Source organism: Myodes glareolus, chromosome 20 (assembly GCF_982192425.1).
Source record: "Myodes glareolus chromosome 20, mMyoGla1.1, whole genome shotgun sequence".
Lineage (NCBI taxonomy): Eukaryota > Metazoa > Chordata > Mammalia > Rodentia > Cricetidae > Myodes > Myodes glareolus.
In genome coordinates, this window is record NC_142045.1 from 5,298,157 (window position 1) to 5,321,848 (window position 23,692).

Sequence of the window (23,692 nt, forward strand, 5' to 3'; positions counted from 1 at the left end):
TATATTACCTAAGAAGAAGACAACCGCTGCAGATGTTGGACACAGGAGTAGTAGTGAACTCTTTGTTTCCTGAGATATTTTGAGTCTGAAAGATTCAAAGGATGGCAGACTCTAGAAGCAATGCCTGAAAGGACTGTTTTGAGGCAAAGACTGGAGGAGGTGGCGTAGGGGGACCAAGCAGCCAGGAAGCTCTCATCTAGGCAGGTGCCCAGAAGGCCAGGGAGAGGCAGAGATGGAGCTGGGGTGAGAGAGCAGGGGCCATGTAACAAGCTGCATTTCCTAATTTACATGGGTCTTTGCTTCTGAGAACTCAGTTTTAATTGACTCGTAGACTATCTCAGAGACACAGCCCTTTCGAATGAAAAGCAACCTCTTGGGAACTTGATATGTAGGAAAGACAAAGCAGGTGCCGTACCTCTGGGGGCCCTGCCTGCATGCAGTCTGGTGCTGATGTGTACCTCTGGGGACCCTGCTTCCATGCAGTCTGGTGATGACGTGCACCTCCGGGGGCCCTGCCTCCATGCAGTCTGGTGTGATGTGCACCAGGGTCTGACCATTGGCCAGTGTTATCTCATTTTGTGGCTTTGGAGTCCTTAACCTTTTGCCAGGTCTGGCAATCTAGAGTTCCTCATCAGAACATTAGAACTGAAGGCTAATTGCTATTGCTGAGGTCCCAGCCTGGAGCTTGGGTGAAGGGGTGGGAAAGAACACGCTGCCTTGTACGTGTTCTCTAGGTGGTCAGCCGCACACCATTAATCCAGAACCTTTGACTGAACCAGAAATTCAACAGTGGACTTGGTAGAGAGACTCTCAGGCTGAGTGTTTGATATTCGTACCCATGAAAGGCTTAGACTCATAGGCTAACCCCAAATTAATAATTAGGTATCAGAGCCCACAGAGTCCTATAACAAAGTAAGGGCTGCGTCTCTGGGTTTGGCCTCAGCAGCTCAAACACTGGAAAAGTCCACTATTCTGCTTTTATAACCCTCCTGCTTCCCCAGTGAGCTCTCCCTAGAAATTATGCATGAGTTTGGAGAAACAGTCCTGAAACATCTGCCCCTCACCTCCAGGAAAATGTAGGCAACCCTTACAGTGGTTTCTCCTCTGGAGTTTTTGGGAAGTCTTCTCAGAGGTATGTATTTATCACTATTTGGAAACAATGTAAACAGCATTAGCATCGGGCTAACCTTGTACAAATTAATACTTAATAAATTTTACTTGAGGAAAGTAAATGAGCTGGGAAGAAAGCTGACTCTTGCGCATTTATTAAACTCTTTACCTTCATGGGGCACTGAGCCAGGGATGGTACAAAACACATTAGCAGATGTGACTTGTGCCCTTGAGACCCAGGGCAGCATTTGCAAGCGCATTCTTGTGTGAAGTGTGAAATTTACCTCTGTTGTCATTCTTGGCTGACAAACAAGCAAATAGTGGTTGGGGCAAGAATAATGGTGGCCATCAGAAGGCTAGCATGCAGGTAGATCGCACCCAGGGTGCACCATTATTACTCCATGCTGCTGGAATCACTTCCCAATACTGTATTGTGGTATAGTATACACCTAGGTGTAGTGTAGTTAGCATAGCATAGCATAATATAGCATAGTATAGCATAATTATTCTTCTAAGGCACTTGTGTTTGTAGGTATAAATAAATCTTTAAAAGATTTGTTTTTGGTACATTCTTTTTCTCTGCCATAAATGTTACGGTTTAGGTTGGAAACCTCACTTTGGCTGAAGAATGGTTTCTTTGCAGGGCAGGGGCTTTTGGGGAGGTCCAAGGTTTTCATTACAATGGGAAGGATTGTCGAAGCCTGTCTGGTCCCCAACAAAGTTGGGAACTGGAAGCTGAGACTTGGTCCTTCTTAGGCCTCTGCTTTTTTGTGTTCCTAAATCAGCCGGCTTCCTTTCGTTTGCTCTTTTCCTATGTGGCCTGGGGTCCTGCCTGTTATCGCTGACAGAAACACTTTCTTATTTTGAGATAATTTTAGATTTGCAGTAAAGTTGCTAAAATAGTATGGAGGATTCCTATGCACACACTCTAAATTGGCTTCACTGAATGTTAATCTTTTTTGTCCTAGGGGCCTTGCTCTTTACAGGGCGATGGGTCTGGGGGCTGGAGGGAGGGAATGGGGATACGGACAATAACCTCCCTCTAACTTCCAAGGCATCTCCAACTGTGGTGTGGATTTTAGTGACCTAATGTTTTTGCGTTTCATGAGAAATTGAAATTTTAAAAATGTTCTCCAGGTAATGGCAGTAGGGAGCTCAAAGGTGTTGGGCGCTAGTGGTTGCATTCCTGCTATGGCAGAATTGAGTGAAGGGAGGGATAGTTTCCATGTGAGAGTCCTTGCTGGGGGTCTTGAAATACTGTTTCTTGATTGCTTTATTCACCTAGCATTTATTTACTGTAAGTGTAGTCCACGCTACTCTCTGGCGATACCAAGTTGAGCTTTACATGGGGGTCTTGTACAAATCTGTACATGTACAAAGTTGTGGTGGGGGTCCATACCATGTGCTGTGGAGGAGGTCCATACTGTGTGCTGTGGAGAGCGGGGAAGGAGGCCTTGACGCCCTCCCTGATGGCGCAGTCTTCATTAGGCTGCAGCACCTGCAAGGAACACTCTTGGCAGATGGAAGCAATCTGTTCTGTTTAGTCCAAACTTATAATTACAGTAGCCTAGGTAAATCTAGGGGCAAGTCGGTGCTTTGTCATTTCACCAGTAGGCAAGTACATTGTTCCCCATGAGTCATACTAAAACAGTCATTAAATGCAGCGATGGCTGTGTTTGTCTTCCCAGGGCCACCTACTGCTCTTCTTTACCTGTTTGTTTTTACAGTGCATAAAATTCTTTACTTAGAACAATAAAGTATATGTATTTATAATGCAATTTCAAATTCAGACCTGTATAAACAAAGGCCAGGGCATATACCTATTTTGAGAACTACACATACAGTGTATACACAAACACATTGCATTTTACAGCCTTCTTGTTTAATTAGACTTCAGTCATAATAAGGCAATGAAGTAACTATTTCACTGTTGTCTTTTATGTTTTATATAAAAATTAGAGTAGATATCCACACTTTCTAGAAAATGTATGTAGAACCTCTCAAAATATGTACCCCACTATTATATTTAAGTGATGTTGCTTAGGAAAAAAATGTACATTTGCACTGTAAAGGTACCAATCTACAACTGTGCTTTGGAGAAGAGTATAGATTATTGCCGTTGGTATTTGTGTTTCTGCATTCTTCTTACACTGAGTGTGCTTTGGAGTAAAGTGTAGGTTATTGTCATTGGTATTTTTGTTTCTGCGTTCTTACACTGAGTGTGCTTTGGAGTAAAGTATAGGTTATTGCCGTTGGTTATTTGTTTTTCTGCGTTCTTACACTGAGTGTACTTTGGAGTAGAGTATAGGTTATTGCTGTTGGTATTTGTGTTCCTGCATTCTTACACTGAGTGCACAGAGAGACTACTTTGTTACTCGGTACTCCTCTGGTTCATCAGCTAGCCTTTTTATAGGCTCATCAGTAGGTGGTGTGTGCTGTGCCTTCCTCTGTGGTCCTTCTGGAAGATGCTCTGGAAATGGGGATAGGGCGTCATAGTAGATTGGAAACTCCAAGTCCATACCGGCAGTTTCTGTAGAAACATTTCTTGTAACTAGGCCCTTCTGCCATGCATCTATCTGCTAGGGAACACAGACTGTGTTTAACGAGATCATTTGGAGTTCCTTCTGCAAACTCAGACATTTATCTCCCCGTGTTAAGTATTAGTTGACTGAGAGCGAGTTCCCATGAGCACAGCTCAAAGCAGAGCAATGAAGACAATCAAAATAGCAGATGGACAAGTTTGGATGACGAGGGGGCTCCACACCGTCATAACAGCAGTAGGCGACTTTATGCTGTACATCGTGGTCTCCAGCATACATCGTGTTAGTACCTGAGTCTCGTTTCCTGTTAGAGATTCAGGAGGAGACATAGAAAGTGACGTGTCAGATACAAATCTATGATCCAAACACTTGTGACATATTAAATTGCACATCAGTTTAACCCAGCAGCAGACTTGCCAGTTAAGATACCATGTAGTTATCAATGTGGAGAATTCCATTCTGATGAGCTGAGAGCTTTGACTGATTCTTCTTCAGTGAAATTAAAACTACATTTTTTTTTTTTTATTTCAGAGAAGTGGTGGCAGAAGTTGGTTTAGTGGCTCCCATTGCATATTCAATTTGTTGAATTCTGCTGTGAGGGCTTCAGGCAGTGATGTCACCAAACCAGTTGTGAAACAGGTAAGAACTGGGTATCATTCTTTATCCATTCCTTCCATTCCTCTGTTGTTGGGCACCTGAGCTGGCTCTAATAAACACTGATGTGTGAGTATCTCTGTTGTAGGTTGGCTCAGACTCCTCTGGGCAAATTCCTAGGGCTGGTAGAGCTGGATCATATGGTGGATCTGTTTTTATTTATTTTTGGGAAATCTCCACACTGATTTCCATAGTGGCTGAACTAATTTACCACCTCATCAGCAACATATAAAGGTCCCTTGGTCTGCATCGCTGTCAGCATTTGTCACTTTTCTTAATGACTGCCATTCTGACTGGGGTGAGAGAGAATCGCAATGCGATTTTACTTTGTGTTTCTCTGATGGTTAGTAAGTGTGAACATTTTTTCATGTTTATTGCCCATTTATATGTCTTCTGAGAACTGTCTTCAGCTCATTTCTTTTGTCTATGTTATTTGACTTCTTTAGTTCTTTGGAGCTCCTCGTATGTTGTAGATATCAATCAATCTTCTGTCCGCTGGCAATCTTTTCCTCCTGTTTTGTGAACCGTCTCATGTCCTGACTAGCTATTTCCACTACGCAGGAACGTTTTAATTCTATGAGATGTCATTTGTCCGTGGTTGGCCTTATTTCCTACGCAGTAGAATTCCCATTTAGAAAGCCCTTGTCCACCTGTACTTTCAACCTCTTGTCTCCATTCTGGCCTCATCATTTTCTGAAGAACGCCGTCAGTGAGCTTCTGCATGTTGGTGTCACACCGGCTGTCGCCTAGTTCTGTAGCCTGGGAAACCTTGGCCTCTCCCACATCATCATTTTTCCTTCGTTTTCCACCAACAGCTTTATGATTTCATCACTAACATTCTCATTTATATTACCTCTCCGTTGTATATTAGCTTTTCCAAATGAGGTGGGGTCGTGGTTAAGCTTTCTAGTTATTCTAGAGTTTTTATTTTTACCTGTTGGATTTTATGCTAGTGACTTTGAGACAGTCATGATTTTGTAGGAGGAGGTTTATTGGGGGGGGCACTCTGTTCTGTTCCATATTTGTTCTTTGATAGTCTTGTACCATTTATAAATATATTTTTGCATATATGTTTGTGTGTATAATGTATGTGTGTGAGTATGGGAATGTGTGTGGAGGTCAGAGTACAACTTCCAGGACGTGGTTCTCTCCTTCCATTGGTGCTGAGGACCACACTCAGGCCCTTAAGTTTGCACAGTGAGTGTTTGTATATCCACTGAGCTGCCTCTCTGGCTTGCACCATTTTAAATAGTTGTTTTCATACAGGTGGCTGTTCTGTAAGTCACATGGAATCTCGGGACAATTTTGAATTTGTGTGTGTATATATATACACACACAGCTATTAAAAGCAATAAGTATGTTTGTTTAGCTATTGATATCTGAAAAGAAAAATTTATAAACAAAATCCAAGGCAAATATTTATAAGTGCAATGCTGCACTTAGCTTTATGCAGTACAGTCTCATTTTTATTTCTGCAGCAAATGGGAGTGCCTGCTATTTACAGGAAAGGAGAAAGAACTCTGTGATCAGAGCCCATGACGCTCTTGCCGTCTGGGAGAGGACAGTTGAATTTGCTCCTGGCTAGTCAGCTTTCTGTCTCTGTGATGAAACAAATGATGAATGTAACTTATGTAGAGAAAAACATTTATTAAAGTGTTTTTTTGATTTCTGCTTTCAGGGACTCCAATCCAAGGTTGGGTAGGTTCATTGCTTTGGGCCTCTGGTAGAAGTGCTGGGTGGTAAAAATGGGGGCTATCTCATTACTAGTGCTGATTGCTTGCATCAGGAACCAGGAATCCAAGATAAGGAGGAAGAGAAGTAGGCCAGGCACGTCTCTGCAAGGGTATGCTCCCAGTGACCTATGGCCCTTTCGGAAGACCCTGCCTCTTAAAGGTCTTACCATCTTTCCATAGCACTCTCCTGGGTTCCAAGACTTTAACACATGGGCCATTGGGGGACATCTTTTTAAGCCATAGCAGCCTTTATATAGCATTTTTATATTGTTTCTTTTATGTAACAACCGAAGTTGTTAGAGAATTATAAAACCCAAAGCCCTCAGAGGAAGGGCTTTCCTGAAGCTTACTATTCTCCATGGGTCTCATAATATTTTATAAATATACATGCATTTGCATGTCTGTCTGCTGGCTGAGAATAAGAGGTGAATATTTGACCAATTGTCTAAAGGCATTCACTCAATTATAGAAACCGAACAGCGGCCATAATTCACCCTGTGTGTGCTGTCAGATGTGAAAAGTTATCTGTCTTAAGCTTTTTTATATGCTAACCAGAAAGGCATTTAGCTGCATAAATGATCCCCAAGGTACATGCTTTTATTTTATGTGGGTATATATATAAAATTATAGTGCTGTGTGAAGTGTTTGTAAATGTTTGGCTGCTTTATGTGAGCATTTATCCACTTAGAGGAGACATTTGCTGCAGAAAGACCACCCTAGATCTCATTTTAAGTATCGTGGTGCTTTTCTATGAGGAAGATGGGTTTTGAGAGAGAAACCGTTATTTGTGGTAAATATTGAATATTTTCCGCATATTTTTCTGTATGAATAGTAAAATAATTATATGCCAAGGTTTTTAAATGTGATTTCTTATGTTTACCATAATAAAATTATTATCTGTGATAGAAGGACTACTGGTCTGGAAACTACAGTTTTAATGAATCATTTAGTCATCCCTACAGTCTACTCAAAGTCTGCTACTCAGACAACATGTGCTAAGCTAGGCATAGGCACACAGGATGCAGAGGCTGCGTCTTGGACAGCACCCAGGAAGCTGTGTAAGAATCCCTTCTGCAGACTTTACATATGCCTTTTAATCGGTCAGTGGCTTAGAGAGTTACTTTCTGGGCATGTCAGTTATTCTTAACCAAGTAAAAGCTTTTTTTTTTGTATGAAACCTTTATTTGGTTATTACCTATTGCCAATAAACAGGATCTTTTGGAGGACTACCCCCATTTATTTTTTTTTCTCTTTTCTGTAACTAGCATGAAATAAACCAGTAGCGTGAATGGAAGAGCCGCATTCTGTTCCCAGTGTTCACTCCGTCTTTCGATGCTGACACGGTTTCTCGATCCCTGTGGGTAGAAGCCCTAACCTGGACCCAACTCAGATTAATTCATGAGATCGCTTAAGATAGAACAGGTAGTTTTTGTGGTATTGGTCTTAACATTTGGAGGTATGTTCCAGTGTGATTGGGCACACTGTATTCAAACTACTCTCTCCTTGGTTCTTATGATAGAAACATTTTTTTCCTTTGTCAAGGCAACAGTGGGAACCTCTCTGAGATTCTCTTTAGAACTCTCCCAGGGGAAGTCAGCTGAGATGTGACCAGGTAGAGAGAGGCAAATCACAGCTGCCTGTTGATTGCCGTGTATTCCCTCAATCAGCACGTCTCCTATTTTCCTGATGAGAACTAATCCACAAAACAGGCCAGAATCAAAACCAAATCCAAAGTATAAAAGATTAATTTAAAATGAGTTTCATCCTTTGGCTCTCTGTCTCATATAATCATCTTATTTTCAGTAACTTTGATAAAAGGTGTATGTGCGGTTAATGTGTTTTTCCTCCCTGAACCCTTGTGTCCCTCCCGCCTCAAACACGAGCTGTGAGCTCACAAACTCATTTTGTTCTCAAGCAGAAGCTTAGAAAACTAAGAAGGGTTTCTCCTCCCATCCCTTTATATTGTGTGATGTTACCCTCAACAAGAATTATGTTTGTTTTGTGGTCAGTTTGCCGTTTGATGCTTGGAATTTCGCTCAGGTCTGACTCTTGCTGCTAACGAACATGTTCATTTATACCTTGCAGCTATGGTATAGGCATGTTAAATAATTGATGGGACATGGAGGTAGAGAGTAGCAAATGTAGTCCCTTTGTTGCTATGGTGACACGTTTGGTTAGGGGTCCTGTCCATCATTTGGACCACATGATATGACGCATGTGATGTAATTGTGGTTTCTGTGGTTGGAGGAGAAAATCAGCTTAGGAAGAGGCAGCATTTGAAGCGAATGGATATATGTTTCAGAAGGTGCCAGGGCAAACTTGTGGAACGACTTATACTGTTCTGTTAACAGGCTCACTTCCAGCTGATGCATCAGCACAGAGAGGGAGGGAAGTGACAGATTTGTTTACTTGCTATTGCAGCAGCATTTGATCATTTATTGCCTAACATGGTTATTGTGAGAGGTTTACATTCTTCCCTCACCATCCTTAGGAGGGCTCCCCATAAGTGGAGCTGATGCTGTCTTTAGTGGAGAATCTGAAGGGGAGGACATTTCCTTCATTCTCTGTTAAAAGCAAAATCCCCAAGCCATTAGCGAAAGCCATCTTGTTTATGTACTGTTCCAGCAAATATTCACTGAGCAAAAGCTGGGGGACAAGAGCACAAAAGCTATGGCCCTGCCCCATGTGTTGGTCGCGAGTTGTTGGTGTCTGTCCACCTTTAACGCTCTCATTTTACTGCTCTCCTGTGACTCGAAGAGGACTTTCTTCTTATGTGTGTGATGATTGTTTTAGAGAGAGAGAGAGAGAGAGTGTGTGTGTGTGTGTGTGTGTGTGTGTGTGTGTGTGTGTGAACACGTGCATGTTTACTTTGGTACCTGCGGAGGCCAGTGGACAACCTTGAATATTGCTCCTCAGACAATGTCTATACATCCTTTTTGATTGAGACACTGTCTTCTGCTGGTCAGTAACTCACCACGTAGGCTAGGCTGGTTGACCAGTTAGCCCTTAAGATACTCCTGATTCCTGGTGCTACACTCAGCCTTTTCAGTGTGGATCATGGTGACTAAATCCGGTCCTCGTGCTTGTAAGGTTCAGCATGCTACCAGCCGAGCGGTCGCCTTAGCCTCTTAGCAGTTGCAACAAAGCACCACGAAAATAAATGCAAACTTCAGTGACATACGTGGCGTTCTTGATCTGCACCTTTCCTGTCACTGGGCCCGCTAAGTCAAGAGCTGTCTCTTTTGGGTATTTTACTCAATTAGTTTCCTATACATTTTTCCTAACTATGTTCTTTCTTAAACACTATTAATTAATCTATGTCTGTTTTTATTATTCCTAGTAGCAGTGTTGGGGAAGGGAAAGAATTGTCTGTAGAGAGGCCCTGGAGGGGCCTCTTGTATAGAGGAAGGACTCTGGAATTCAGGCCCAGGGAGAACTCAGAGCAGACCGACCGTGGCAGCTCCTTGGCTTGCAGGCCACACTGCTAAGCCAACCTTCTCTAAGCTTCTCCTGGGTTTATGTTATAGTTGTTGAGGCAAGGAGTGGCAGTTTCTGATCTGATTTAAATTTCTGGATGAGGAATTTGATTAGCTTAGCTTCTTTGTGGTCCGGTGGGCAAAGGTGAGAAGAGGTACAGGCAGGCTCCTAGGGTGCCCGGGCGGCTGCCGGCTTCCATCCCTGAACTGAGGCATTGTTGGGCAAAGAAGATAAGCAACCAGGGCAGATGCTTCTAACACACTACACTTCCCACCCAGAGATGCATAGGTTCCTTAAAGAGCGTTTGTCATTTGTTGAATTAGGGTTTGAAATCTTGTGACATTGGGAATTAAATGTGATCTGTCCATCTTCCCAATTATGTCAGAGAAAAGCAATCCGAATACATCATTATCCGGTGGAAGCTGGTGTTTTCTGTTCACCGCTGTGATTCTCAGCTCTGGGGAAATGAGCTGCTGCTGCTGCTGTGGTTGCTGCGTTTCTTCCTGTAGCACAAGCGTTGTGGATTTAAAAGCTCTGCAAGGCCCTAGCAATTAGAACGTGGAATTTTATGTTAAAGCGACATTTTGTTCATCATAAACCGTATTTCTTCTTATTGCATTTATACCATTACCAGCAGAGTTCGGACACAACCTTGGGATTCAGATTCTGAAGGATTACTAGCTTTAAAAATTATTTTATTTGTTGCCTGGAAAACAAACGGAAAGCACTACTTGAAGCTTGTGGTTCACTGCTTACCACCTTGGGCTCTTGCCATTCCGTGTCAGGAAGGCTTTGAATTTTGTACATCAGGAAAAAAGAATAAACACTGTGTGGCGGCAAATAGCAACCGAGCGCCATTACACCAAGTATTTCTCATAGCATGCTGAATAGCAGACCCAGGCCAATGGCTTTCGGGGTGAGTTTTTCTGCCCAGCCTAAGCCCAGTGAGCGAGATCCTAGGCAAAGACAGCAAATATCTTCTTAATACTGCAACTGCTTTTGAACCTGCTCCTTTTGGTGGCCAAAGGAAAAGCTAATGGGACCGACTGACCTCAGGCCTGGCTTCTGAGTAGTGGTCTGACAAAAAAATAAATCGAGATAAATTATGCTCTGGCCTGCTAGAGCACCCCTGTCTCTGTCTCCAGGTTTGATTTATGCAGGAGTGCTTGCTGCTGCCTTTGAACATACAGCAAACAAATTTTCTCTGTTATAGGCAGATTTGAGGGAGGTACCGAAGCAAGTCGCTATTGGATACACATCCAGGGTGCTTGGGAAGACCCATCACCCACTCTGCTGCAATACAGAACTCACATATTTAAATCAAAAGGCATGAAATGGAACAAATTGGGCCATAAGCCAGGCACACAATGAATATTAAATGGGAAGGAACCCCCGAAAGTGCTGTAGGAAAACTCGTGTGCTACTAAAGACCAGACTAGGAGGTGGGCCTGTGGCACGTGTCCAGCCTGGGGAGCTTGCCGTTTTGACTGTGATTTTCTAAATTATTTGAGCAGGGGGAGATAGAGGGAAGTGTTGCTTTTAAGTTCGGTTTTTTGAGGGGTTGATGTAAGATTGTTGGGCAGTGTTTATTTTCTCATTCTTTAATCAAAATCTATCACAAAGATTAAAACCAGCAAAATATGGCTTTGTTTCTATCTCAAGAACTATTTTCCACTCAAAGGAATTTTTTCCACTCAAGGGAACTTTGGTATTAGTATGTTATGGAACTTCTTTTTATTACAATCTTTTTTTTTTTTTTATTTTACCTTATGGATATAGTTTCCTAAAGTTCGGTCTGGTCCCTCGCTGTGTTGCTGAGGATGACCTTGAACTTCAGATCCCCCTGCCTTGACTGGGAGTATAGGTTTATGTCACCACCTAGCTTATGTGGCTCTGGGGATCAAACTTAAAGCTGTTCCTGTTAGGCAAACACTACCAGACACATCTGCAAGCCTTCACGGAACTTCTTAAAGATGTCATTCACTCCTAAGGGAAGGTTTGTGCCCTCCCCCACACCAGGTGTTTCTTGTGGCAGCCTGTGTCTGTGGGAGGCAGCTTCAGCCCTTTTCAGTTGAGGGAATCAGTCTCTCCCTCCCCACCCATTCAGTGAAGTTTAACAAAGAATTGCAGTGAATGCTTCCCTGCCCCCTTGTGGCCTCTTTCCCAGGTGGGCGTAGGCTTCCCACCCATCTCGTCTCTGGTCACAGAGAACAGAGAGAGCCTTCTGTGACCCAGATAGCAGGAAACTTATTGTAAGATCCTAGGCAAAGACAGCAGCTTCAGGAAGGGAAAGGGCTGAGAGGGACCTGCACATCCAGCGGCTGGAATCAAAGGCTGTTGGATCCCTACAAAGTTCTCCAGGCCCAGCTGTCTGTCATTGCTCACTGTATCCAGCTACTCTCCAAGCTGCTGGGTCTGTCTCAGGCTCATTTGCCTCACTGCCTTCTACCAGATCGTTTTACCACTTAGAACTGAACTCGGAATGTGACTAGCCAAATTAATGGATCATCATCTCTGATATTCAGCTGCTGTGGATCAGGCTCACACCCTGGTCTTACTGTTTCTGTTCCATTTGCCTAGCAGGTTGTTGTCATCGTCGGTGGTGGTGGTGGTGGTGGTGGTGCAGTGTGTGTGTGTGTGAGAGAGAGAGAGATCGTGTACTGTGTTAAGGCAGAAAAGCACTGTCTAAGGCTGCCCTCAAGCAGTGGCTAGTAATGTTACTGGTGTCCCTCAAGAAGGGCCATGGCAGGACATCACACAGCCTCGTGAAGAGGGTACTGTCATGCCCACAAGGTGCCAGTAAGGAAGAGGCTCTTATCTCCATTTTGAAACAGCTGAAATTGGGGCCACATAAGGTTAAGTACTTTGCCTAAAGCTATGGACTTAGCAGGGCGCAGAACTGGAATTTAAGGCCAGATTTATTTAACTTCACTAGATTATGTTTTTAAACACTGGCAAAGCGGCATTGGGTTGAAGCATGATAACACTGGGCCTTTCTGCTTTGGGGTGACTGGACCTTACGGTTCCAGAGCACTTCTCTGTATCTGACTGCCAGAATGGGCTTCACTTCCTCATCTCCGGGGAGAGGCCTTCTCTGAAAGATCCAGGTGCTCTGTCATTGAGAAGAAACAGTTAAAACTCAGTGCTTTGGAGTGGGTTTGTTCTCACTATATCACAACAGGATTAGCGTCCGGAGCAGGCTTCCGCAGCTGGGAAGTCTCCATCTGCAGGCAGGTGTTCTGGTGCCTGGAGGCCTCTGCCACAGGTGTCTTCCTCACTTAGGGTCTATGGTACTTTGCTGCACTCCGAGTCTGGAGGCCAGGGCAGCGTTTGGACTTTGAGACCGAGCAGGCACGCAGTACATGTTTGAATAACTCGATGGAGGTGTATGCTCCGTGCTTCCCGCAAGAGCAAGCCTCAGTCTTGCTTGCTGCTCTTTGTTTAGAAACTTTCTATCTGATGCCTGTTTGGATTTCACTTATGGGTCAGCACTCATCTTGGGTGATTTCTGCTTTTGGTTTTACATATTACGCTCCAGGAAGGTGTCTGCAATGGACAATTTTTTCTCCATCTTGCCCCCATGCCCTCTTTTAACAAAAACCATTCGGTGGCGCTGCATTGAATAAAGGTAAAGGTTTCAGAGCCAGAGGGACCTAGGGAATCCTCCATCCTGTCAAGCTCGAGCTGGGTAACCTCTTGCAAGTTACTGCCTCAGAGCGTGAAGTATGGAAAGCACCACGCAGTGCCGTGTGTGACTCGAGGAAACTCAGACGTTGCCAGTATTAAGTAATCTCCATGGAAATTACTGCGCTTCTTTCTCTGGCCTGTTGCTACTCCTTCTTCCCAAATGGGGGAGCTCTTAACTTTGATCCACAGTGATACGGTACTGGACTGCAGCCTCAATCCATGAACATTTTGTTTATAGTCTGTTGTCACCCTGGGATTTGAAGCATTTCAAGTGTTATAAAGCAAATTTTGTATGAAGATAATTACCATGCTGCTAATGTAGAGGGGAGCCGAGGTGTTTTAATTAATGATGTGCCAGACACCCTTTCAAATAGGGTGAAGTATAATTTTTAAGGCCTTCATCTACTTGGCCATAATTAGGGACATTCGGAATGTTCCAGCGTGATGTCTGCTGATTTGCACACTTTCATTAAGCAATCAGGATTGACTGACCCAGTGGCCAGACTTGCATGGGATTAGTTAGGCTCAGCTTTTGGGGTGGAAGAGCCTGCTACACTTCCTGTCCTCCCGGGCCTGGTTTTTCATAACCTTTATCCATGTTCCTTGTTCATCAGAAATATAACGCTGCATATTTTTCCTTTAGAGGCCTTGATTTTTATAGAATCCTGCATTTCCTATTTCCTCTTCCTTTTTACTTTCTGAACCAGCTTGACCATGTCCGCCTCTTAGAAATGAGATTGTCTCAGCTCAATGTGTAGTGCATGCCTGGGTTCCATGCACTAGAGGCTGGAGGCAGGAGGATTGTGAGTTTGATGCCAGCCTGGGTTATACAGTGAGACCCTGCCTACAAAAGATAAAATTAAGGGATGGAATATTTTACATGATATATTAGTTTTTCTTGTGACAATAACTTAAGGTGGGGGGCTTGTAGACTACAGGCTGCTGTGGGGGTAAGAGATGGAGTACAAGACACTGTTCGCATCTCCTGCAGTCAGGAAGCAGAGAGAGATGAATGCGGCGCTCAGCTCACTTTCTGCCTTTTATTCGATCTGAAAGCTCAGCCCACGGGTTGGTGCCATTGCCTTCACAGTCAAACCTCTTTGGAAACATCCTCATACATACACCTAGAGGTGGCGTTTCCATGGTGATTTCAGTTACAGTGACGATTCACCATCACATATGGCAATGGTTATTTTGTGGGTGTAAGAGTTAGTAATGGAAATCAAAATTGTGAAGTTAGAGACATGAAAGTGAGAAGAAGGAAGTGAGTTAAAAACTTGGGAACCGGAATGGACTTTTGATATCGTATCTAACCCTCTATTATAGGCTGAGCCCAATAAGAACAGGGACAATGCTTGGTTTCTTCAGGATCATGTTCCTTGCACTGATTACTGTGCCTAGATTGGTGATTGGAGGCCTACTGATCCCTCTATAAGTTACTTTGGTAACTACAGGGATGGAGCCTGGATTTCCTGGGGCTGGTGAAAGATGTATTAAGAAGGAAGTAAGATAAAAAGGCATGAGTTTTGAAGAATAAGCATCAGCATACTTAAGGAATGTGTAGGGAAGTTGCAAATGAGATGATGCGAACTTTGCTTACCAATAATTCATGTGGAGGAGGCAAAGAATGTAGGCATGTGGCATCACAGAAGTCGGTGCGTGTGATTGCTTTCAAGAGGCCTTTCGGGGCTGAGACAGCTCAGCGAGTAACAGTGCATTAAAGTCTGGTGACCTGAGCTCTGTCCCTGGAACCCACAAAAGGGTGGCCTGACACCTCAGAGTTGTCCTCAGACGTCACATGTGCACCGTGGCACACCTATGCCCCTTAAATATCTGTCTTACAGTTTTCCCTGCTGGATCTATGTTTTTTTCTTGCTTCTTTTTTCTTTTTTTATCACTTTACTACTTAAACCAGGTAGCTTTTCAAGCTCAGAATCTTCATAAATTTCCTCCTTTTCTACCTTAGGTTTATAGTTCCTGTCCTGAATTCCATTAGGCCTTTTCCTTGCTGTTAGTGTAGATTATGCAATTTTAAATTCATTTCCATTCATCAAATTCTTGCTACGCCATGTGAATTGAAATGTATATCTTAGGTATCTCCTGTCTTTTTAGTGGAGGTCCCGCAGCCCAAGTGGACAGGCCCTTTCTAACAGTAAAAGAGGGGTGCCCTCACCCATGGCATTTAGCCCATGACTGCCGTATAAGAATGGGGAGAATGAGCAGAAGTCACTTGCTAAAGGGCTGGACCATTTATATGAGAGAACCAGCTTTGGGTCTGTTTAGGGGTCTATGGGATACTTTTCCTTTAGCTTGCTGGAATATAGATTATGACTTCCAATTACGTGGGTGTCTAGAAAAATTAGTTTTGAAAACCCTTAAAGTATGCCTGTAGACCTATTTACCAATCTACTGTAATTATTTATTGATCATATGTCATGTGACCAGACCTGGCCAGACCCTGCTCAGATAGAATAGTAAAATTTGGCCTAAGGTTTTCTGCCTGTCATTCTGTTTGTGATTTAGGTTATTAGAGAAAGCCCATTTGTGCTGAAATCAAGACAGATCGCCTCTGGGGGTTCTGAGTGGAAATTCATCTGTTCTCGCTGTCACTTGAGAGACCGTGCAGCGCTTGGTACCTTCAGTAGTGGATTATGCACAATCAACAGTGATGAACATATGAGCGCTTTTAATTAGTCTTCATGCCCTCTGTCTAATGCAATCAGAAGCCCTGCGCCGGAGTAGAGACTCACAATCAATCGTTCATCATCTTCTGAGGTAGAGATAAATCCATTTGCCGTTAGCCTGCAACTTAAAATATCTGCTTCCTGTAACCAGACAGGCATCTACAAACCAAGTATATTTTGAGCGTGTAGACTTAAATCTCAAATTGCAGATTGCTTTGATTAAGTGTAATTGTGAGAATTAAGGTGTCTCTGGCTTCCAGTCGACACATGGAAAGCCTCTCAGCTGACGAAACGACAGCCTGAGGCTCTGGCCCAGCTCTGCAAACCTCGTTTTACTCATCCCGAAATGGAAAGGAACGCTGGAATACTTGCTGTGGACATCCTCCTCTCATTATACTGAAGGTGCGTTAGGTATCACAAGTGTATGATAGGCGCACTGATGGGAAGGCCCTCCCCCAGGACCCACGGGGGCACAAAGCCCACCCTGTCTCATTTGGGCCCCTGCTCCCATACATGGGCTACTGTTAAAAGGCATGGCCTTGTCAGTTCTTGCTGGGGAGGCTGATCGCTACAGGGTGAGGATTTAGAAACATAAATCCAAAGATTTGCAAAATAAACATTGCTGAATTGGGTACAAAGTGCTACAAAAGTGACGGGAAGGACACATACCCGAGTAGATCTGACAGAATTCTGCAATTTAAATAAAATGGACAGATTTTCTAATTTAATGGACAAAAGCTTGTATTTTGATCTTCTGTCAGGAACAACTTCCCCCTCCAAAGTGACTTGTAGAAGATGCAGGAGCGTGTTAATCCTCTGTTAATTAGTAACATGGGTGGACACTGCAGAACGCATCACTGGCTGCTGGAATATCGGTGCAGCCCTGGATCCCAGATGCATTCACATGTGTTCATCTTTTGATCCAAAATGTGTACTTCTGGGATTTTTTTTTCTTTAACTGAAGACAAAATCACAACTATGCTTACATATTTACTTAGAAGAAGAATATTTTTGGGGTGCTGATTTTGACACTCAAAACCTGGAAGCAAACTATATACCTAATCGTTATCAGACTTGTTGAGCGAATATATTTAATGCTATTACAATTGTGCCATTAAGGTGGCGTGTATTAATAAGAGAGGAAAGTGCTCCCTCCTGACCAGCCTTTTCGTTTCCCACTAAATAAAAACATGCAGTACCAATGGCATGCATAGAAACAATACACAGATAAGCAAAACTAATGCAGTTAGTAGAACACACACATATAATCTCACTTTCCAGAAGTATCCATGACTAACATTTTGGGTTATATCTTACAGAATTTAGATTCTATGCACTGCATATATATGTGTGTTTTTGTGTGTATATGTATGTGTATATATATTTCTGTATAAGCACATGGATTTGTATATTTGTAATTAGACACAGGTATGTAGATGTTGCCTTCTCATTTGTTTTATTTCTGCCATTAGAAGACATTGGGCCAGACTGTACATTTCTAATGAGTACAGAACCCTGGCTGTATCTGACATCTTAAAGATCTAATGAGAAAAGCGGGTATGCTGGCTCACGCCTTCCCAGGCCTTGGGGGAAGCAGAGGTGGGCAGAGTTCTATGAATCTGAGGCCACCCTGGTCTACATAGTAAGTTTCAGGCCAACCAGGGCTACATAGTGAGACACAGTTTTCAAAAACAAAATCCTCGTGTGAGAACAATGCTAGCACACAGTAGGAATTTAATAAGCTTCTGTGGAGTAACTGAATGTATCTGGACCATCATTCCAGGTCTGCTCTTTCTCTCCTTGGTTATTTTGATGACTGGTGAGTGTCTGGCAGTGTGAATGGGCCTCTTCTCATTTTTTTTCTCGACTGCAACCATACTGGCCACTGCTAAAATAAATGGTCTTGTCACATTGATAGATTATTAATTATAATTACTAGATACAATTACAATTCATTATTTTTAGGATTGAAAGTAGTATAGTTGGAAAATGTTTTTATATACCTGATACACACACACACACACACGCACACACACTCTTCACTTTTGATAGCATTGCTAAATGCCGCTGGTAACGGTGCCCTGTGTTCCCAGTGTAAAGCATGTGATGTCTGACATTAATTACCTAATACACTCGAGAGCATGCCTTTTCTCTCTCTGCTGGGTTTTTATTGAGGCAATCATGGGTCCACATGTAAGGACTAATGTAAGGAGGGGCCTCATACTCTTCATTCAGTTTTCTCCAATGGAAACTTTAGAATGATGAGTTTTGAGGATTCTTCAATGTTCTAGTTATTAACCCTGTGTAGTTTGGACCTGGATGTTTCCCAAGGCCCATGTGTTGGAGGCTAGGCCCTCAGCCTGTCCTCTCCTGGTGGGGCCTCGGAGGTAGGGCCCAGTAGATTATTACAACCCCCTCCAGTCTCTTCCTCTCTGTCTAATTTCTGGCTGCCATGAGGTGCCAAAGAGGCTGCCTGTGCCTCTCCATTCTGCTCCCAGCTGTGGTGCACTGCCTTGCTGTAGAGCAAAACCTCTGGAGCTGCACAGCAAGATGACTCTTACCTCCTTGTGAGCTGGTTATTTGTGGTGGTTTGTTACAGTAGCAGAAGACTGAACTGCACATCAGGAATTTTATTCTTACTCCGTACTTTGTCTTTATATATGTATCTGTTTTCCCTTTTCCTTCCTTTCCTCTTTTCCTTTCTTTCTTTTTGAGGCAGTGTCCTGCGGTGTAGTCCAGGCTGATCTTGAATTTACTGTGTAGACTACGATGACCACAAACTTGTGTTACTCCTGCCTTAGTCTCCCAGATGCTGGGATTTCAGCGATGTGCCACCACGCTTGCCTGGCATTTTTTATCTTCATATAGGCTCTTGCAGAGGAAGTTTTTAAAATTGTGATGAGGTCAGCTTATCAGTTTCCCCTTTAATGGACCAAGCTTTTCCTGTCAAGACTCAGGCCCCCTGCCTAGCTGACATGCCTTTGGCTTCCTAAGAGACTCTTATTTCCATCCTAATTTTGTAGCATTAGATAAGAGTGTAGGAAATGGTTTGAGATTGCCTTAATCTAATCAACAATCGTTATCTTTTCCCTTCTGATATCTTGAGTTGGTGGAATGGGAAAGACCTTTCTATTTCGTTCTGTCAGTGTGTATAAATATCCACTCCTGCTTCAGAATGGGGCTGCAAGTCTAGGCAGTATCCTCATTCTTTCTCAGTTTCTCCACATGTAAATTGTACTCTTCACCTTACCATGGAGGTGGCAGTGACTATGACAGTTGAATACTTGGGTGCAGGGTTTTATCTGAGTCAGGAACAACACACCTTGAGTTTGGGTTTAACAGGCTCCTGCAACCCCTATGGTAGTTGAGCACAGGGACATAATGGGATGTGAACTAACTGAGGAGAGCCTGGCTTCTCATCCTGCTTCCCCCCTTCCTTACTTTACAGGCATAGTCAGCTTTCTTAATTCTTCCCTTCAATTGCTTCATTTGCACCGTCAGAATAATGTTAATTCCCACCTCATAGGATTAAGTCACTTTCTGAAAAGTACTGAATGAAGGCCTGGTATCCGCTCACCTTGAAAGCTTGTTTTTCAAGATTCCTGGGCTTCCGTCCCCACACTTACAGAATCAGGACCTGAAGGGAATTGGTTCCCAAGGATGTGTGTCTAGGCAAGACTACTATATTGTTCTTAGGAATGCTAAAAGATTGTGTGTGTGTGTGTGTGTGTGTGTGTGTGTAGGCCCGAGGGTCATGGCATGCATATGGGGTTGTTAGCACCCTTATCAACTGAGCCATCTCATGGCCCTAAAGTTTTTTTAATAGCCACCCTTGGTCCTTCTAAGTCATATCTGTCTCTCCAAGGCAGATGAACATTGGTTTTTCTATAGTGTTGAGGTGGATACTTCTGTTAAGGTGAATACTTTCTTTATAAGAATACTTCTAGTGTTGCAAGATTATCTAGTTTCTATACAAAATGAAGCTATCGTGGTATTGTATATGTGGTCAGTTCAGTGACATGGCCTTAGATCAGGAGACCATAGGGATGATGGGGTCAGTAACAAACAGAGGCATAGTTACCGTAACCAAATGTCTCCAGATGCAAACGATAGTAACACAAAATAAATCTGTAGGCTGGATTTAGTCTTCTGCTACTATTTTTAGTATTCTTAAGAATGTTCAGCATAGACTCAGGAGGAAGACTGCGTTTGCAAAGCTCTCTGGCAATTTTCATGTAAGTGGATCCTTCCAGGCTACTAATTTTTCTACCAGCCTATCTGTTAGGAATTATCTCCCAGTGTAAATACGATGAATCTCAGGATGATTTTTAGCTATGTAGAAAAGCTATGTAGAAAAGTACATACATCCCTTCCTTAGAAGAACTCTATGACACCTCTCCCCTGAGCAGTGTGGCAGGAAGACAGAGTTCCCTTCCTGAGAGGCTTGTCTCCCATTTCCTCTAAAGAAGAAATCATAACGGGCTTCTCCGTATACTACCGTGGAGATTTTCTTAGCCCACAGGGAAATCCCTGGATCACCCCCTCTGGAAACACCTCCTTTTCCAAAGTCGCACTCCCTGCTGAGGGAGCTGTCTGGATGGCTATTTGCCATGACCTCTCAAAGCTGCAGTGTGCTCTGCTCACTGTGCAGTGTTGCATTAATTACATGTTCACTCCATAACTCACAAATGGATTCAGTGTGAGTGTGGAAAGGGGGTTATTTCCGTGAAGTGGTGTTCTCTTGAAAGAACAGAGGCAAGTTGCTATGTGCCACTACAGCTATGGCCTTGGATATAGAAAAGACAACTCTAAATGGTTGGGAAAGATGCTTAGAATATGGAAAAGGGGTTCAGGGGTGGAGCACAAGGGCTTTGATTTCAATCCCCAGCACCACAATAACAGCTGAGCAAACAAAACACAGAAAGATTTCACCCCGAGATTGATTCTTACTGAGTTTTTCTCAGTCTCAGGCAGTCCAAGTAGGGCATTATTGATAGACTACTTATGAGTATCGCTTATGCAAGAAAGACAAGTGAATGACAATCAGTTGACGTGTGGTTGAAGAAATAGCATTGGTGTATGTGATAACCTTGAAAAATATATTTGATTTTTTATTTTTCATGATAAAACATTTAAACTACACATATATGTATCGTTATTTATGATTTTTGTGCCTTAAACAGCACAGTCTACTAACCTACTGGCAATCATCTCATTGTGGTAAGATTTCTGTAATGCTTGCTGTCTCATAGACTTGTGTGCTAAAAAACTGAACAGTCAACCAAAAGCAGTGTCTATAAACATGCTAAGGAAATTCTCACTGAAAGTTTGTTTGACTGCTTCATTTTGTTTCATAGTTCTATCTATAGTATAAGATGAATAGTTTTAATGTTTTAAATACTTAAATATGAGTAATTATGCACTCAGTAACATGGAAAATTTATTTCATTTTGTACCATATTACATCTATAGTATAAAATGAATAGTTATTTTTAAAATACTTAAATACAAGTAATTATGCATTTAGTAAAATGGAAAATTCAATGTTTTCTTTTCCCATGAAAAATTTCTCATATAAATGATGCCTACTGTCTGATATTGGGTGATACAGAAGGATTCGTGTTTTAAGTTCAAGGATTTTCAAAATATTCTATAGGCATAAACTTGAGACAACAAACTGGTATTACTTCAAACATGAACGGACAGTTTTACAAAATATATTGGTGGTGAGAATAGAACTTTGTTAAATAAGCAATAGTCCTGGTACACTTGCACGGTGCCTCTGTTCTACACTCTCTATTCTTTGCCTGCATCAGAGACAGGTCTGACCAATCAGGGTGCTCTGTTCCCACTGTACTCCGACCCTGCCTCAATCCAGGGCCTTAAGAGCATGGCTCCCTGGGTCTCTCTGGAAGCAGGCAAGATAATCTGGATAAACAACTATATGAGATTTTCTTCATGCCATATTGACTTTGTCCTGAATCCATGAAAGAGATGCAGATGACAAATATCCTCCTTGAAAGAGAATATCTGCTTTTGGATATGTATTCACCCCCTAAAGGTGTCTTGTCAGGTGGCTGCCTTTTGTGCTCAGCAGGCTATTAGATGGAGATTCATGTCCCTTTTTTTTTTCTCTGAATTCTTTTCCTATTAATGCTCTCCTGCATACAAACAGGCTTTAAGACCTCCTCTTGTACCAATAGCAAAAGATTAGATAATCCTTTATTACCTGAGAATAGTAAATGCCCAGGAATATTTGTGGACCGAAGGAAGAACCTTGCTGGTCTCCACAGACTTGTGTTTGCTAATAACCCTGACCGAAGAGAGGTGCTGTCAGTTACGTTAATAAAGCATGAAGTGCGGAGTGGGGATGCTAATGCAGGCATAATGTAGTGAAATTGCCAGCCTGCGCTGGTAATGGGACCTTAGCCACTGCACAGACATTTACAGCCCTTTATGCTTCCTCATTTCCACCACCAGAGCACATTCTTTTGAGACTTGTATCTGTGCCATCACCATCCAATAATATTCATTAAGTTCCTCCGTGCTGGGGACCGTCGGGTTCCAGCCCCTTTAATGGGTGTCGAGGTTGAAGGATAGGCTTTTATGTAACATTGCTTTGTCCTGGAAGGAGGCGTCATCTTGTTTTCCTCAGTTCAGGGCACTAGTTATATCAATCACCTGTCTCTGTTGGCAAACTAAGGCTGTGTCTTTAAAACAAGAGGTAAGTCAGCTAGTCTTGATACTGAGAGATGGTCAAAGACAGGCTCTCTGTCAGTATTAGCCATTAGTCAGTTTTTATTCCGAATTTGTAAATAGCCCCCTTTGTCACAGCGGACATCTGTGCATTTTCATCTGCTCGTCCCCTTTGTCACACACGGACGTTCACTTCTTCACACACCAGGCTTTGCATGAATGCAACATTGGGTTGAATGGTGCTTTGTTTTGATTTACTCTTAGTTTTCTTTTTTTTTTTTGAAGTTTGAAGCTATAATCTTTTTTTTTTTTTTTGTAATTTTATTAAATTATAAAAAGTTTCCATTTACGCCCCTCCTCCCAACGCCCTCCCACTCTCCCCTCCCTCTCCTCCTCCCTCTATGTCCCCTAGGGAAGTCAGGGTCTCCTGCCCTGTGGGAAGTCCAAGTTCCTCCCCCCTCCCTCCAGGTCCAGGAAGGTGAGCATCCAAACAGACTGGATCCAAAAATCCAGTATATGCAGAGGAAACCAGTCCCAGTGTCATTGTCAATGGCTTCTCGGAAAGACTGCAGGCCAGCCACATTCAGAAAATCCGGCCACATTCAGAGAATCTGGTTGGATCACATGCTCGTTCAGTCACGGTCCATCTGGCCTTGGTAAACTCTCATTAGATCCGACCCCTTGTATCAGTGGGTGATAGTATCCCTCGCAGTCCTTCGTCATTTTCTTCCTCCTTTTGCTCCTCGTTTGGATCTTGGGGGGCTCAGTTTGGTGCTCCAACGCGGGCCTCCATCTGTATCGTCATCCAACGCCAGATGAGGGATCTATGGTGATAAGCAAAATATTCATCAGTATGGTCACGGGCCAAGGCCGGTTCAGGCACCCCCTCCTCTGTCCAGAGAACAATCTGGGGATCTCTCCTTGGACCTGGGATCCCATATATAATCAAGTTTCCTGTAAACTCTAATATGACTCCCTTAGTTGAAATATATTCTTCCCTGATCCCACATTCATCCTTCCTCCCTTCCCCCCATCCCGGTCAACCGAGCTTTCTCCATTCCTCCCCTACTCCCTTCTCTCTAACCCTCTCCCCTTCCATCAACCCTCCCAC

The 23,692-nt window shown here is 43.1% G+C and overlaps 1 protein-coding gene across 5 annotated transcripts in view; it reads left to right on the forward strand.

Moving 5' to 3' along the window:
* Positions 1 to 23,692, forward strand: part of Fhip1a (FHF complex subunit HOOK interacting protein 1A) — a 226,460-nt gene that overhangs the window by 89,163 nt on the left and 113,605 nt on the right. For 3 of the 5 annotated variants that reach the window (XM_085682533.2, XM_085682534.2, XM_087899430.1), the window contains one exon: positions 4,182 to 4,289. The exons of the other annotated variants lie outside the window; for them this stretch is intronic. The gene's annotated coding sequence lies outside the window, so the exon portion shown is untranslated. The remainder of the gene's footprint in view (positions 1 to 4,181; positions 4,290 to 23,692) is intronic. 5 annotated transcript variants of the gene reach the window in all.